Source organism: Hypanus sabinus, unplaced genomic scaffold, assembly GCF_030144855.1.
Source record: "Hypanus sabinus isolate sHypSab1 unplaced genomic scaffold, sHypSab1.hap1 scaffold_1380, whole genome shotgun sequence".
Classification (NCBI taxonomy): Eukaryota; Metazoa; Chordata; class Chondrichthyes; order Myliobatiformes; family Dasyatidae; genus Hypanus; species Hypanus sabinus.
Window position 1 is genome coordinate 15,993 of NW_026779452.1, and position 17,337 is coordinate 33,329.

Sequence of the window (17,337 nt, forward strand, 5' to 3'; positions counted from 1 at the left end):
CAGAATGTTCTTTCCCAACCGTCTGCACTTATCTCATCTGTACAGCTGTATTATCGCCCGACTGAGGGGTTGTGGTCAGCACAATAACCTTGGTTCCGCAGGCTTGCAACTGAATTGGATAAATACACGCTGTCAAGTCACAAAGGTTTAACAGAACACAACTCTTTTAACCCTCTTTTCCCACTCCCTCCCCTTCTCTCTCTGCCACCCTCACCTTCTCTCTACATCTCTCCCCCACCTTTCCCCCCACCCTCCCCCCACTGAGTTAGAGGGAAATCAGCTCGTGTTTGGATCCAGCAGCAGACAAGTGTCTGTGACCTTGTCAGAACAGAGGAGTCATTTCAAAACGTTCATTCCCACCCGTCTCCACTTATCTCATCTGTACAGCTGTATTATCGCCCTACTGAGGGGATGTGGTCAGCACAATAATCTTAGTTGTGCAGGCTGGCATCTGAATTGGCAAAATACAGGATATCGGCAAAGTCACAAAGTCTTAACAGCACACAACTCTTTTAACCCTCGCTGCCCCCTCTCTACCCTCTGAGTTACAGGGAAATCAGCGTGTTTATATCTGCGAACAATCCACAAGGCCACAAATCTTCAACAACACACAGCTGTTCTGACTTTATATTTCAAATGATCTTCCACAGGGCCGGTGACTTTAAATGCCTTGGTGCGACCAGTTCAGAGAGCTGACACGTAAGTGCTGTTACAAAGAAGGCACGGCACTTCCACTGCTTGAGAAGTTGCACAAATTCAGCTTGTTGTCCAAAACTTGGTCAAACTTCAATAAATGCATGACAGACTGGTTGCATCACAGCCCGCGACAGAAACCAGTTCACAAGAACGGAAAGATTTACAGGAAGTGTTGGACACTCCCAGCCCAGCAAAGAGAAATTCAGCATATCTACAAGGAGCGCGGCCACAGGAAAGCAGCATCAATGGTAACGATCCCCACCCACTCAGACCACGCTCTCTTCTCGCTGCTGCCCTGGGGAAGCAGGTCCCACACGTGTGGACACATTTTCCAGGGCTCTACAACTCATCGTCTGAAAATTATGAGTTTGTCAGTCTTTGTGTGAAGTTTTTTTTATTGATTCTATTGTATTTTTCTGTTCTACTGTGGATGCCAGCAAGAAAATGAATATCATGTCTGTATGTGGTTACGTATATGTACTGTCAGAATAAGTTTAATTTCAAATTTGAGCAGAGGCACAAGAACTCACAGACATCCATCCAGAGGCAGAGTAACACAAACACACACACACATTCTCGCGCAGTGAGGCTCACATTGGCATAAATGTGCACACAGGCCCTGAGACTCACACAAAACACAGACACACTCACACATCGAGATACACACACGTGCACGCACAGACACATATACAGTACATACACACTGACACACATTAATGGAAACAAACACGCACACAGACTCAAGTACACACACAGACACTCACAAGCGTCTAGCACGCAGAGACGACACATAGAGACATAAACACAGGCACGCACACACAGACACAGGCACATAGAGACTCAAAAGGAGATACAAGCGCATGCACCACGCAAACAACTTTCACATCTCCCTCTCCATCTGTCCACTGTGTTTTCTCTGCTTTCGATGTTTGATATGTTTAATTCTTCAGAACTCTGCAAGTCCAGGTCTGGAGCCATCATCAAGTTGGCAAAACGTTCGGATGCTGCGTCCTCTCGGGCCAAACTAAACGTGTTTTGTTTCTCTCTCTCTCTGCTTCATGTGTTTTATATGATCACAAGACTACACGAACCCCGAGGACTGTTGGTCCGCTGCACAAGTGAGCTGCTTGTTCCGTCTCAAGGGACAATCTTAGATCTGGCAAATCTGTTGGGATTCTGTGAAGAAATAACAATCAGGATCGCAAAGGCGAATCGGTTGATGCTGTGTATCTGCATTATCAGAAGGCCTTTGACGAGGAGCCACAGAAGCGGCTACTTACCCGCGGTATTACAGGAAATATACATCGATAAAGCAGTGGCTGGTTGGCAAGAGGTAAACAGTGGGAATAAAGGGAAACTTTGCTGCTTGGTTGCCGTCGACTAGTGATGAACCACAGGGATTTGTGTTATGTGAATAATTTGGCTGAATTGATTGTTTTGAGCAATGTTTGCAGCCAATACGAAAATAGGTGGAAGGACAGAGAGTTTTGAGGAAATAGAGAGGCCACAGAAGTACTTAGACAGATTAAGAGAATGGGCGAAGAAGTGACAGATGCAATATAATGTCAGGAAATGTATGGTCATGACGTAGGTAGAAGACATGAACGCGTTGGTATTTTCCCCCAAATGAAGAAACAACTATTTGAGGATTAAAGGGATTTGAATTAATTATGCAGGATTCCACAAAGCCAACTTGCAGTCTGAGTCTATCGTGGGGAAGGCAAGTGCGATGTCAGCATTTAATTTTAAGAGAACTAGAATATAACAGCAAGGATGCAATTCTGAGGTTTTGTAACTCACTGGCGAGGCCTCACTTGGAGGAATGGGAGCATTTTGAGTCCTTTATCTTAGAGAGGATGTGTTGAAACTGGAGAGAGTTCAAATGAAGGTCACGAAAATGAATCCAGGATTTGAAGGCTTGGCATATGAAGGGCTTCTGACGGCTCTGGGCCGCTATTCACTGGAACTCAGAAGAACGAGAGTGACCTAATTAAAAATTATCGAATATTGGAAGGCCTGTGCAAAGGATGTGGGAGTGTCCTTTTGGAATGGCGATGAATTTCTTGAGCCAGGTATTAGTGAGTCTGTGGAATTCTTTGCTACAGCCAGCTGTGGAGGCCGTCATTATTAATATTTAAGGCAGAGGTTGAAAGATCCTTGACTGGTCAGGGCATGACGGGATACGGGGAGAAGGCAGGCGATTGGGGCTGAGAGGGATAATGAATCAGTCATGATGAAATTTCGGTGCGGATTCCATGAGCCGAACGGCTAATTAAACTCCTGTAACTTGTGGTCTTATAACAAACTCTCTTTCAATGTCAGCAAGAGCAAGGAGCTGATTATTAACCCCAGAGGGCGGAAACAGGAGGTCCATGAGCCAGTCCTCATCGGGGATCAAAGGTGGAGAGGGTCAGCAACCTCAAACTTTTGAAAACACATTCGAGGCTCTTCATCTCACGTTATGAATATGTATTATTTATTTATCTTTTTTTAATTTTGTATTTGCATAGTTTGTTGTTTTTTTGTATGCTGTTTCCTCTTTCTTTTGTCCGTCCTGTTGGGTTCAGTCTTTTACGGATTCAGTTGTGGATCTTTCATTTACTGAGTTTGCCCACAGAAAAACGAATCTCAGGATTCTACATGGTGACGTGCGTGTGCTTTGATAATACGTTTACTTCGCACATTTTAAACTGACGTGTGAATTTGTGAGTATTTATCCCAAACGCCATATTGGGTTGTCAGCTCTAAAGGTTCACCACTGGCCGGGTAAATAAATTTGTTCTGATCTGAATGGTCGTCCTGTCACTGTGAGCCCTCTTTAGAGGAAGTCCAGTTACAGGAAACATTCCTCAATCGAACTAGGAAGCCTCAGATTCTCTGTCTCACTGTTACACACACACACACTCACACACACACACGTGACAATCAAAGCAGAACCCAAAAAGAACAGGGTGATCTGCCTCCATGACTATCCCCCAGTGGTACTCACATCTACTGTGATGAAGAGCTTTGAGGGGTTGGTCATGACTAGAATCAACTCCTGTCTGTCCATGGACCTGGACTCACTGCAATTTGCCGATCACCACAATATGTCTACAACAGACGCAATCTCCCTGACTCTCCACTCAGCCTTTGATCACCTGGACCAGGGGTCAGCAACCTTTACCACTGAAAGAGCCACTTGGACCCGTTTCCCACAGAAAAGAAAACACTGGGAGCCGCAAAACCCGCTTGACATTTAAAATGAAATAACACTGCATACAACGTTTTGTTTTGCCTTTATGCTATGTATAAACAAACTATAATGTGTTGCATTTATGAAATTGATGAACTCCTGCAGAGAAAATGAAATTACATTTCTGCATGCAACAAAAACATTTTGAACTCCGAAAAAAAGACGTTGGGTTGAAGGTTACTTTTAAGTAAAATACTCAACGTCTATTTGAGTCCTTCTTGTATTTATGAAAAACGCCAAACTTAAATTTGCCGCCAGCAGCAAACCAAAAATAACGTCAGCCAGCTGTCAACCTGAAAAATAAAAGGACTATTTCACTGAACAATGAAAACATATGAATATACGTAAAATAATAGGCAATTAAAATATTTATCATACTTGTTCAGGTTGACTCACACCTGACAATGCAGTCGTATTTAGTAGGGATGGATCGATGCTTAGGGGAGTGACCGGGAAGGATAATGTGTTTTTTTCCTCTCTGAACTCACAGAAGCGTTTCCCAAACGATGTTTGCATTGCGATGATTGCAGAATGTAAATACTCCGAATTTATCATGTCGTGACCTTGTTTGAACTCTCTCAAATTGGGGAAGTGAGACAATGTGCCTTTCTGTAAATCTCTGGCAAGCAACGTCAACTTGCGCTCGAATGCCAAAACATCCTCCAACATGTGCAGGGCTGTACGTCCTTACCCCGTTGAAGAGCTGTGTTCAGCGTGTTCAGGTGCGCTGTCATGTCTACCATGAAGTGTAGCTTTTCCAGCCACTCTGGCTGTTCCAGCTCAGGAAAGGTGAGCCCTTTGCTGCCCAGGAAAGTTTTCACTTCTTCCAGACACGCGACAAAGCGTTTCAGCACCTCCCCCCTGGACAACCATCAGACTTTGTTGTGCAGCAGGAGATCAGAATATGCAATTTCCAGCTCGTCCAGTAACAAACGGAATTGACGGTGATTTAAACTTTTTGCCATTATTTTATTGACAATCTGAATGACAACATCCATTACTTCTGTGCATTCCGGAGGAAATGTTTGAGGGCACAGTGCCTCTTGGTGCAAGATGCAGTGAAAAGTCAGCAGCTTTCTGTCCAGCGACTTCTGCAGTAAAGCCACAATTCCCTTGTGCGTTCCCGTCATATTCGGTGCCCCCATCAGTAGCTACTGACACCAGATGGGTGGTCTTTATTCCTTTGGCTCTTAAACAATTCAAGACAGCCTCACAGATGTCCTCCCCCCGTGTTTGGTCTTTTAGAGGTATCAACTCAATCAGTTCTTCCTGTGGCCCGGCAGAGTTTACATACCGGCAGAACAACGCTATTTGTTCAATATCACCTTTGTCTTTAGACTCGTCACAGGCAATCGAGTAGGCCACAGCTGAATTGATGTCTTTAATTTGCTGTCTTGTGATGTCTTCTGCCATTTTTATGGTTCTGTCTTTGACAGTCTTTGCAGAGAGGGGCATATCCCTGATTTTCTGCACAATTTCACTCTTGTTTTTAAAGTCCGTGAATAGATGTTCTGAAATCTTAATGAAAGATTCTTTTATATATTCACCATCTGTAAACTGCTTCCCGTGCCTGACTATTTCCTGAGCGGCAATATAACTGGCGTATGTCGTTGATTTTCCAGACTTCATCCATTTCTGGAAATGATTTTTGCTCAGATCAACCTTCCGCATCAGTTCCGAAACGGCTTTTTTTCTCTCATCTCCATCCAGATATTTTTGAGCAAAGGCTGCGTGTTTATTCTGGAAATGCCTTGCGACATTTGACTTTTTGTTGTTTGCTAGTTTCTCATTGCATATTAAGCATACCGGTAAACCAGTCTCGTCAACAGTGAAAGCAAATGAATCTGTCCACGTATCATTAAACGTTCTGTTTTCTTCAGTCACTTTTCTTTTTTTAGAATTCTCCATAGTTGGCTTACCTTGGATCGAAAAATTAAAGAAATCGCGCACTGGCGGGTGTCAGGTATTGGCAGTGGTGACGTATATTAATAGCGATAAAAACACGTTGTAGCGGTGTGCTCACGCAGTCAGTAAACTGCAGTCGAATAACTTTATTCGAACTAAACAGCCTTGCTTTTAAGCCTCCCTCAACCCAGCCCCCATGGACGCAGATGCTGCAAAAGACGCGTACTCACAAACCCCCGTAGGCTATCTCCCTTAGCCGGAATGCTGGCTAATTGTGAGGAAATGTGTCGCCACACTTAGATTGTACAAGATCACCATAATCTTCAAATTTAGAATTACATTTCAAAAGCTAACAAACTAACATAAAATACATTTTAATTAAATACTGACCAATTATTTCCCAAAGCCACAGGGAGCCGCAGCACAGAGGTGAAAGAGCCACAAATGGCTCGGGAGCCGTAGGTTGCCGACCCCCGGTCTAGCTGAAGGATAGAGGGGTCATACATGAATGGGCACAACACATCGACGGATCAAGAACGTAAAGGAAGGTTTACTGTAGCAGTCACTGTTTGCTCTCTCTCTCTCTCTCTCTCCAACGATTAAAACACAAGAACGAACAACTTCCTCAGCACGTATGAACTGAACTGAACTTTATATTCACATATGACAATTCATTATCCCCTAGACATCGATAAGTCTTGTTTATTATTGATTATTATTATACCCACACTTTTAGGTTTAGTATTGCTAACGTGTATTAGCTATATATTTGCATTGTTGATATTGATTTGTATATTTTACTAATAAACACTGTTTGAATATAGTACCACCAGACTCCAACGGATTCTTCTATCTTTGCTGGTCAGACACCCAGTTACGGGGTACGCAACACAACCAGTACACCTGTGGACTGTGGGAGGAGATCGGAGCAACCGGAGAAACCCACACGGACACAGGGAGAATGTACAAACCCATTAAAGGCAGCGTCCTATCTGAAACCCTGTACTGTTTGGACCCGGTACTGTAAAGCATTGTCACCACTACGCTACCATGCTGTCTCGTAAACCGGAGTACGGTCGAATGACAATTATACTTCAGGATGAACTTGAGGATCATCGACTGTAGCCGCCATCACTCGGAAAGGAGGGGGCTTCCACTGTGTCTATTTCTGCCCCTGAATCACTCCGTCTGCTCACACTCACGTCCCAGTGGGGTTTTGTACCGGTCTGTAAAATCGGAAAACATTCTTCTAAACGACACGAAGAATCTGGAGCTAATTGTTCCAGTTGGTTTTCTTTGTAAAGAATAAATCTCTGTTGGAGCGTGTTTAATGTTAATGTACTGTTCACTTTCAGACACAGAGGGTCCTGAAACAAAATGAATATTAAGATTCCGCCTCACCAGCACCCGATCCAATTGCATTTCTAAACTCGAACCCCTTACACACCTGGGGCGGAATAAACCACCACACAGACACGAAGAATCTGGAGCTAATTGTTCCAGTTGGTTTTCTTTGTAAAGAATAAATCTCTGTTGGAGCGTGTTTAATGTTAATGCACTGTTCACTTTCAGACACAGAGGGTCCTGAAACAAAATCAATATTAAGATTCCGCCTCACCAGCACCCGATCCAATTGTATTTCTAAACTCGAACCTCTTACATACCAGCAACGGTAAGGACTTGCAGCCGAAGCAGACAAACAGTGCCGAGACCTGTTGTGGGTTGGGCAGAACACTCTGCGGGGGGGGGGGGGGGGGGAGACAGAGAACCTCATACTGAGCATACACGGAACTTTAAACACTTGAGACAGGGGGCCCTGAAACAAAATCAATATTAAGATTCCGCCTCACCAACACCCGATCCAATTGTATTTCTAAACCCGAACCTCTTACATACCTGGAGCGGAATAAACCAACACGCAGGCCGGTATCCCAGCAACAGTCAGGACTTGCAGCCGAGGCAGACAAACAGGTTTGGTAAAACAATGCCGAGACCTGTTGGGGGATGGGCAGAACACTCCGGGAGGGGAGGGGGTAATACAGAAGCTCAGGTTTACACGGAGCCCGTCTGAGGGGTGAAAAGCAGATCTCCCTGACAGTGTGTAACTGTGGGGACTCTCCCAGTCCGCGAGTAATAACCCCACACTGAGCACACACGGAACTTTAAACGTTGAAACGGGTTGAGTGAGGTGGAGGATCCCAATAAAAACACGTGGGGTGCCTGGATAATGAGGCCGTGAGCCTATTCAAAGTGGCAGGGTGAAGGGAGACGGTTTATCCACCAGGAGCTCACAAACAAGGGGGATATTTCCACGCTGCCGCATCATCACATCCTTACCGTGAAGCTGTAGTGTGTTTCAGAATGCGGACGGTGTGTTGGCCATCAGTCGTGGCATTTATCTCAAGCACCCTGTTGCAGCTCTCCAAAAGTCTAGTCCATCAAACCAACACACTCCGGCTGTCCACTGAGGAATTTTAATGAACAGAATGGTACCAAGTAAACAGCCCTCTCTGGAGCCATAAGTCTTTCAGGAGTCATAATATGGTGGGTCAACAAGTCTCTCTCTCCCGGTGTTCTCTGTCCCTTATCTAAAGCAGATGTTCCAGTCCCAAAATGTTTCCCTTTGTCTCTCTTTCTCTCTCATTAGCAGCGTGGTAACAGTAACAGTTTGTGATACTCCCGGGGGGGGTGGGGGGAGGAAACATGGGCAACTCTGTACCCTTCTGCCTATCAGAGTTGTTCATCCTTCATAACAGTTGGTGAAGGGAGTTCTGTGACGGTCTCGAAGATACCTCCTCATCCCACAGTCTCTGGGGAACCTGGCCTTGGAACCAAGAACTGGCCCTTCCGGCCGTTTATAGACTTTGTTTCCACAGGTTTTTTTTAGATCTGCGGGTGACCCGACCAGTAGGAGTACCAACCTTTAAGTTCGACTGTCCATTGAGAGCCTCTGCTCTTGACAAGAGACCACTTGAGCCAGGAAACGTGTGTATTGTTTGATGGACCCTGAGGTTTCCGATAGATTTCACCTGATCTCTTCCACTGTGGACAATCTCACCTGACGGTATCCATGGTTTTCATAGCATTGCCCCGTTATGGTCCAATGGCAGTATCTCGGGCTGACTCCCAGAAGCTTACCGAGTTCCCGAGAATGTAATCCCAATTTCTGAGTCTGCCTCTGACATTCCCAGGTTTTTGACCTGTAAACACCCAGGAAATTTCCCAAGACTATTCCAAGTATTGTCACAAAACTGAACCTGAGGAACTCTTCTGACTTATTTCGCATTCATAAAGGGGATGAGTGGAAGACAGCTTTTAATACCCAGAGAGGTCATTATGAATATTTATGACTAACTATCGCAGATGTGAGGTATTGTATTCCTGGACGACCTCCTGTCATGTTTAAGCAATCTAGTGAAGAGAAAGTGCAGAGAAAGGGGTGGCTACAACCCAGTCCATCACAGACAAACCCGACAACACCATTGTATACATTCCCAAGGAACACTGACAAAAGACGCCCACTATTCAGGACATGCCCTCTTCTCGTCACTACATCTGGGAGAGGGATACTGGACCCTTATGGTCCGCCGCCACCAGGTTCAGGACCAGTTGTTCCCCTACAACTATCCGGCTCCTGAACCACTGTGGCTAACTTAAATCACCAACAAATCTCAACTCGTTCCACAATCTACAGACTTACATTCAAGGAATTTACAACTCAATTTCATCCTCATATTTTTTATTTGCAAATTTATTTTCCATGTACATTGGTTGTTTCTCCATCTTTGACTCTACCTGTGTAGTGTTTATTAAATTCTGTTGTGCTTATTTTTCTTCTAAGCGGCTACAAGAAATGGAATCTGCCCATGAGGTATGTGGTAATGTATGCGGGTTTTGATAATAAATTTGCGTGGAACTGTCATGAAAGTATGTAGGTTTGATTTATTGCTATGAGGGTGTGGATGGTGATGAAGATTTCACAAGAACTGATATAATCAGCCGGATTTGCTGTAACCAGTCCCAGGGTGGAACAACATTCCGATCAACATCGAACACTGAATCATGCAGTCCAGAAACATATCATTAAAGTATCATTTAATGCCCCACTAAACTAACGCCATCGGCTGATATAATATCCTCACTTGTCCATTCCCTGCTCATTCAAACACCTATTTAAAAGGGACTTTATAGCCTCTGTCATACTTGCCTCGAGTATCAGCCCTGGAAGTGCCCACCAAAATATGTGAACAAAAACTTGCCGGGCATATTTCCATTCAAATTAACTCCCCTCAGTGTAAATGCATGCCTGCTGGTCTGTGATATTTCAGTCCTGGGACAACTACGCCAGTTGTCTATTCTATAACTCTATGATCGTACAAAGATTTGTTAAATCTCCCTTCAGCCTCCAGAACTCCAGAGAAAATAACATGTTTGGCCAAACTCTGCTTATAATCAACGTCAGATCTCAACGTGCTACAAATGCCTATTCACCTACTCACATACCAATATTCAAGGTCAGAAGCAGTATCCCCCAGGAGAGGTGACCCTTCACCTGTGAGATTGTTGGGGACAGGGTCTCTTTCCAGTCTCCTCTGCAGTGATCAGACCTGATACCTACTGGGAATATATTTGTTCAGTAATTTTTCCATATTCACCATGACATATGATTCCGGGTTCATGGGGATGATTAAGGGATATACGAATGAGGAGCGTTTGGCAGCTTTGGGATTGTGCTCACTGGAATTTAGAAAAATTCAGGGTATCTCACAGAAACGTACTGAATGTTGAAACGTGGTGGATGCGGAGAGATGTTTCCTGTGGTGGGGGTATCCCGAACTAAAGGGCTGAGCTTCAAAATTGAGGGGAGACCATTTAGATAGATAGATAGATAGATAGATAGATACTTTATTCATCCCCAAGGGGAAAGTCAACATTTTTCCAGTGTCCCATACACTTATTGTAGCAAAACTAATTACATACAGTATTTAAATATGATATGCATCTAAAATCACCCTCCCAAAAAGCATTAATAAATAGCTTTTAAAAAGTTCCTAAATAGTTTACTAAAGTGCATTGAGTGGTAACTTAAGCTCAGTCCTAACCCTGGCACTTTAACATGTCTTGCCCCTGGTGGTTGAATTGTCGAGCCGAATGGCGTTGGGGAGTAATGATCTCTTCATCCTGTCTGAGGCGCATTGCATCGACATCAACCTGACGCTGAAGCTGATTCTCCGTCTCTGGATGGTGCTGTGCAGAGGATGATCGGGGTTTTCCATGATTGACCATAGCCTACTCAGCGCCCTCCGCTCTGCCACCGATGTCATACTCTCCTGTTCTGTGCCCACGACAGAGCCCGCCTTCCTTACCAGCTTATTAAGACGTGAGGCATCCCTCTTCTTAATGCTGCCTCCCCAGCATGCCACCACAAAGAAGAGGGCGCTCTCCACAACTGACCAATAGAACATCTTCAGCATCTCACTACAAACATTGAATGATGCCAGCCTTCTGAGGAAGTACAGTCGTCTCTGTGCTTTCCTGCACAGGGCATCTGTGTTGGCAGTCCAGTCTAGCTTCTCATCTAACTGCACTCCCAGATACTTGTAGGTCTTAACCTGCTCCACACATTCTCCATTAATGATCACTGGCTCCATATGAGGCCTAGGTCTCCTAAAGTCCACCACCATCTCCTTGGTCTTGGTGATATTGAGACGCAGGTAGTTTGAGTTGCACCATATCACAAAGTCCTGTATCAGTTTACTATACTCTTCCTCCTGACCATTCCTGACACTCCCCACTATGGCCGTGTCATCAGCGAACTTCTGCACACGGCAGGACTCCGAGTTATATTGGAATCTGATGTGTACAGGGTGAACAGGACCGGAGAGAGCACTGTCCCCTGAGCCGCTCCTGTGCTGCTGACCACCGTGTCAGACCTACAGTCTAACAACCACACATACTGAGGTCTGTCTGTCAAGTAGTGCGTTATCCAAGCCACCATGTGTGAGTCTACTCCCATCTCCGTTAGTTTGTGCCTTAAGATCCTGGGCTGGATGGTGTTAAAGGCACTAGAGAAGTCCAGGAATGTAATCCTCACAGCACCACTGACCCTGTCCAGGAACAGAGGGAAGGAAGATTTGTTTCTTTTCAGTCAGAGTAACGAATCCGTGGAATGTGGTGGAGATCAAGTCCTTGGGTACATTTCAAGCGGAAATGGATATTTCCAGATTAGTCAGGACCTCAAAGGATATGACAAGCAAGCAGGCGTATTTTAGTTGATTCGGATTTGGGATCAGCCATGAAGGACTGACGGAACAACCTCGATGGACTGAATGGCCTAACACTGCTCCTATGTCATGTGGTCTGATGGACAGCATCTCCTGTTGGCTACCCATTGTAATTCCTCACCCCATTCCCATTCCAACATGCCTGTCCATGGACTAGCCTTCTGTCACGATGACCCTACTCCCCGGTTGGAGGAGCAACATCATACTCCAGCTACCTACATTACAGCATGAATATTGATTTCCCCAACTTACAGAAAATTCTCCCCTCCTCCAGTTTGGCTTTCCTTTCACCTCCTGTCCTCTCCTCACATCTCCAGCACCTTCCTCAGATCCCTCTCCTCCTTACGGTTCTGCAATTGCTCGCACTCCTTTCCTCTCAGATTCCTTCTTCAGTTGTTTATCTCTTCTCCCTATCACCTCCCACCTTCTTAATTCATTTCTCTTCCTTCACCCACTTATCTATTACCTGTCTGCTTGCATTCTTTCCCCTCCCAATCCATCCTCATTCTCCCTTCTGCCTCCTTCCTTTCCAGTCCACAAGAAGGGTCTCGACCTGAACCGGAGATTTATTATTCATCTCCATAGATGCTGCCTGATCTGATGAGTTCCTTCAGCTTTTTGTGTGCATTTGACCGTTATAAAATCGCATGGAACAATTGTTCTGCTCAGATCCCTGCAGAACACATCATGTCCCTGACCTCTGGGCAAAATACCCTCTATATGCACCCACCCTCTGCCTTCTATAAGTTAATTCTGGGAGACAAGCCAATTCTGTATCCACACAGCCTTGTCTCCCTGCATCCCATGCCTCCTGACTCTCTAAATACACCCATCCACTGCTCTAACTTCAATACACTTTGTCACATCCTCAAAAAATTCAACATTAGAGATGATAGATTAAGGGTGAAATGTGAAAAATTTACAGGAACTTTTTCACTGGGAGTGTGGTGTGTGTGGAATGTGCTGCCAGCGGAAGATCAATTTCAACATTGATGAGAGGTTTGGATGACTACATGTGTAGCAGGGGTATGTGCCAGTACAGGTCGGTGGGACCAGGCAAAATAATAGTTCAGTAAGGACTAGACGGGCTGAATGGCCTGTTTGTGCTGTAGAGCTACATTACAGCATGAATATTGATTTCCCCAACTTACAGAATATTGGAACAGTGACAACACCCAAGTTTCAGGAACTTCACTAATGACGTTATGGTGTACACCAGTTGTTGTCATAGAGAATTTTTTGTAGTGTTAGACCTGTGCACAAATATTTTATTCAATCATTTGGACCTAGACTATTATTTCATGAATTCTTTCTGTTATCAAAATTGAGCTCGACTGGTAATTTTGTCAAATGGGAATGTAAAAGCTGTACCAACTTCATGCTCAGGTACATCAGCTTTCACTGTTGTCCTGCTGTGCTAAGGTCTGCATGAGGGACCTTTAAGCTTCCTGTTTTCTGCCAACACCATTCCTTACAGTGTCAGCAATTCCAGTTCCCCGCGCCTGTACCTCAAGTAAAGTCGGTTAGACAATTCATTTCCAGAATCAATTAGATCACTAGACCATAAGACATAGGAGCAGAATTAGGACATTTGTTCCATCACCTCTGCTCGGCCATTCCATCATGGCTGATTTATTAGCCCTCTCAACCACATCCTCCTGCCTTCTCCCCATAATTTTCACACATTGACCAATCCAGAAACGATCAACCTTTGCCTTAAATACACCGAGTGATGAGGCCTTCACCACCATCTGTAAAATGAAATGTTATAGGTTCACCACACTCTTCATAAATTCCTCCCCATTTTCATTCAAAGGGAATGTCCCTTTATTCTGAACCCTTGTCCTCTGGTCATAGGCTGCAACAATACAAACGATCACTCTACATTGACTTTTGGCCATTTTAATATTCAGTAGGTTTCAATTAGCAACCCTCATTCTTCTGAATTCCAGTGAATACTGGACCAGTGTGCTCAGACACTCTTCATATAAGTCCTTCATTTCTGAATCAGTATTGTGAACCTTTATTGTACCCTCTCCAATGTTTCCTGTATTATTGGGTTTAAAACTACCTACAATTGTGCACTGATTCCTACTTTACTAATCTATCTAATTTCTTCTGCTATAACTCTGCTTCCTCTACACGACCGGTGCCTCACGCCCTCTTCCTGTCCTCGTATTGTCTGCAAACTTGGCCACCAATCCATCACTCAAATCGTTGAGATGCAATATGAAAATAAACGAGCCCAACACAGACCCATGTGGCAGCGAACTGGAAAGGGCTCCCACTATTCCCACACTTTGTCTGCTGCCAGTCAGGCAATACGTTAGCCATACTGGTATCGTTCCTGTAATACCCTGCACTCTTACCTTGTTTAGCAGCCTCACCTTGTCAAATCCCTTCTGAGAACCCAAATACACAACATCCACAGATACTACTTTGTCCATCTTGCTTGTTGTTGGCTCAACGAATTCCAAAGGTAAGCCAGGCAGGAATTTCCCTTACTCAAACTGTGCGGCTATTGGCCTATTTTATAATGGGGCTCCAAGTACCCCGAAACCTTTTCCTTATTAATCGACTCCAACACCTTCCCAACCATTGAGCTCAGGCTATCGGCTAAATCGCTTCTTGAAGAGTGGAGTGATATTTGCAATTATAGACTTTCAGACTTTTGATCAACTCCCAACTCCCTTTGCACATCTGATTCATCAATTTGTTCTACGTTCTGATATTCATGGAGAGCCTACAGTCATGTTTACTTCAGGAACCTGGTGAAGAGAATGTGATGGACAGAGGCCAGTCCATCACAGGCAAACCGCTCCAGATCATTGAATACATTCAGAATGACCACTGCCTCAAGAAAGCACCATCCAACATCAAGGACGCCCAGCATTCAGGATATGCCCTCTTATCACCACTACATATGGAGACCTTTCGGTCTGACACCACCAGGTTCAGGACCAGTCGTTATCTTACAGCCGTCAGACTCCTGATGCAGTGTGGATAATTTAAATCACCAACAAATCTCAACTGATTACACAACCTACAGACTCACTTCCACAGTCTACAATTCGATGTAGTCTTCTTATTTTTATTTGCATCTCTTATTTTCCCTGCACATTGATTGTTTTGTCCGTCTCTGTCTCTTCCTGCATCGTTTCTCATACATTCCATGAGCTTTGATTTGTTTTGTGCAGAATCCTCCAATATTTTCACGTTCAGAAGTGCAGGAATCTGCCGCGGGAGAAGGAGGGTTAATGTTGAGCTGGCTCGTCTACAGTGAGGGATGTTTACATTCCAGCAGCCTTTCCCCGACCGCTCCAAGTGATTCAGCACGCAGCTAAAACTAAAGAATAATTTTATATGCACCCACTCGAAAAACTGCCAATTCTGTCCATTCAGGATGAGGCCCAGACTGACACAAAATTCTCAGTGTTCCCTGCCTAGACTTTTAGAGACCAGCAACGTAGTTCAGCCCCGACTAATGAAGGCCAGAATACCATCCGCTTTCTTCAACCCCCCTACCAGCTTCGTTATAAGAATGTGATGATGCGTGCAGGGGGAAAATACCACTCTTGGTTTGCCGATCTCCTAGTGGACATACCGCCTCCCTTGACCCTGCCACTTTGATTTGGACACCTCTTTATTGTCCAGATCCGCCCGCCACTGGTCTTTATTGGATTCTTCCTCCTCGTTAAATCCATTTTAAAGTTTAACATTATCAGTGGTGGGGTTATTAGTTATGGACTGGGAGAGACTGCACTGTTTCGCCCTGTCCTGTCGCTTTCTCAAGGGTATCTGCTGTTCGCCCCTCAGACGGACTCCGTTTAAAGTTGGGAATCTGTGCCTCCCCCTCCCGGAGTGTTCTGCCCAACCCCCAACAGTCCTCGGCATTGTTTTACCAAACCTGTCTGACTGCCTCTGCTGCAAGTTATTACTGTTGCTGGGATACCGGCCTGTGTGTTTGTTTAGTGGTTCAGATTTAGAAGTACAATTGGACAGGATGAGGGTGAGGCGGAATTTTAATATTGATTATGGCTCGGTACCCACTGTACATGAAGTGAACAGTACATTAACATTAAAAACGCTCCAACAGAGATTCATTCTTTATAAACAAAAACAACTAAAAACAATTTGCTCCAGATTCGTTAGTCGTCCAGAAGAAGCTTTGTTGATTTTACCGAGCGGTACAAAATCCCACTGGGACGTGAGTGTTAGTAGACGGAGTGATTCCGGTGCAGAAAGAGACAACGTGGAAATACCCCCCTGTCCGATTGATAGCGGGTACTGTCAATAATCCTCAAATTCATTTTGAAGTATAATTGTAATCCGGCCGTACTCCTGTGTACGAGACGGGACGGTAGCGTGGTGGTTCGCACAGTGCTTTACAGAACAGGTGATCATAGAGTACACGCTGACTGTAAAGAGTTTGTACTTTCTCCCCGACACCGTGTGGGTTTCCACCCACAGTCCAGAGACCTACTGGTTGTTGGATGGAGTTCCGTGACGGTCCCCAAGATCCCACATCCCTGGCCATTTAGAGACTCCAGACCTACAGGTATTTTTTTTACGATCTGCGGTTGACCCGACCAGTAGGAGTCCCAGTCTCTGAGTTAGACCATCACCTGATTACCAGGGCTCCTAACGGGAGACCACTTGTGTCAGGGCACGTTTGTCACGTCTCTGAGGTCCTGACAGATTTCACTTTATCTATTCCCCTGGGGTCCGCTTCTGCTGAGGGTTTCTGTGGTTTTCAGAGCATGGTCCCGTTATGGTCCCGGGAAACTTCCTAGGATCATCATCGATCAGAAACATGGGAATGTCTCTATCCTGGGCCGCTTCCCAGAAGCTCACGGAGTTCCCGAGACTGTCCGTTCCTGCCTCTGACATTCCCAAGTTTCCGACCTATGACGATCCCAAGAGGTTTCCCAGGAGTATTCCGACCTCCTTGGGGTTTCCAGTAAACAGATTGCAAACGCACACACCGCCCCATCGGCGCTATGTTTGTGTCATGAAGTTATTTTAGGGACCTGCCCAGCGTATGGAAGACTCCTTCTTTCCCCAGGACCCGAAATGCCGGTCAAGGACAAGTATATTCAAGAGGCTCTTTCCGCGGGGTTTTTCAGATACTGCACTTCCCTAGCGGGAGCAGGGTTCTTTGTGTGATCAGAAAGATGGGCTTCTGACACCTTGCATCGATTATAGTGGCTTTAACAA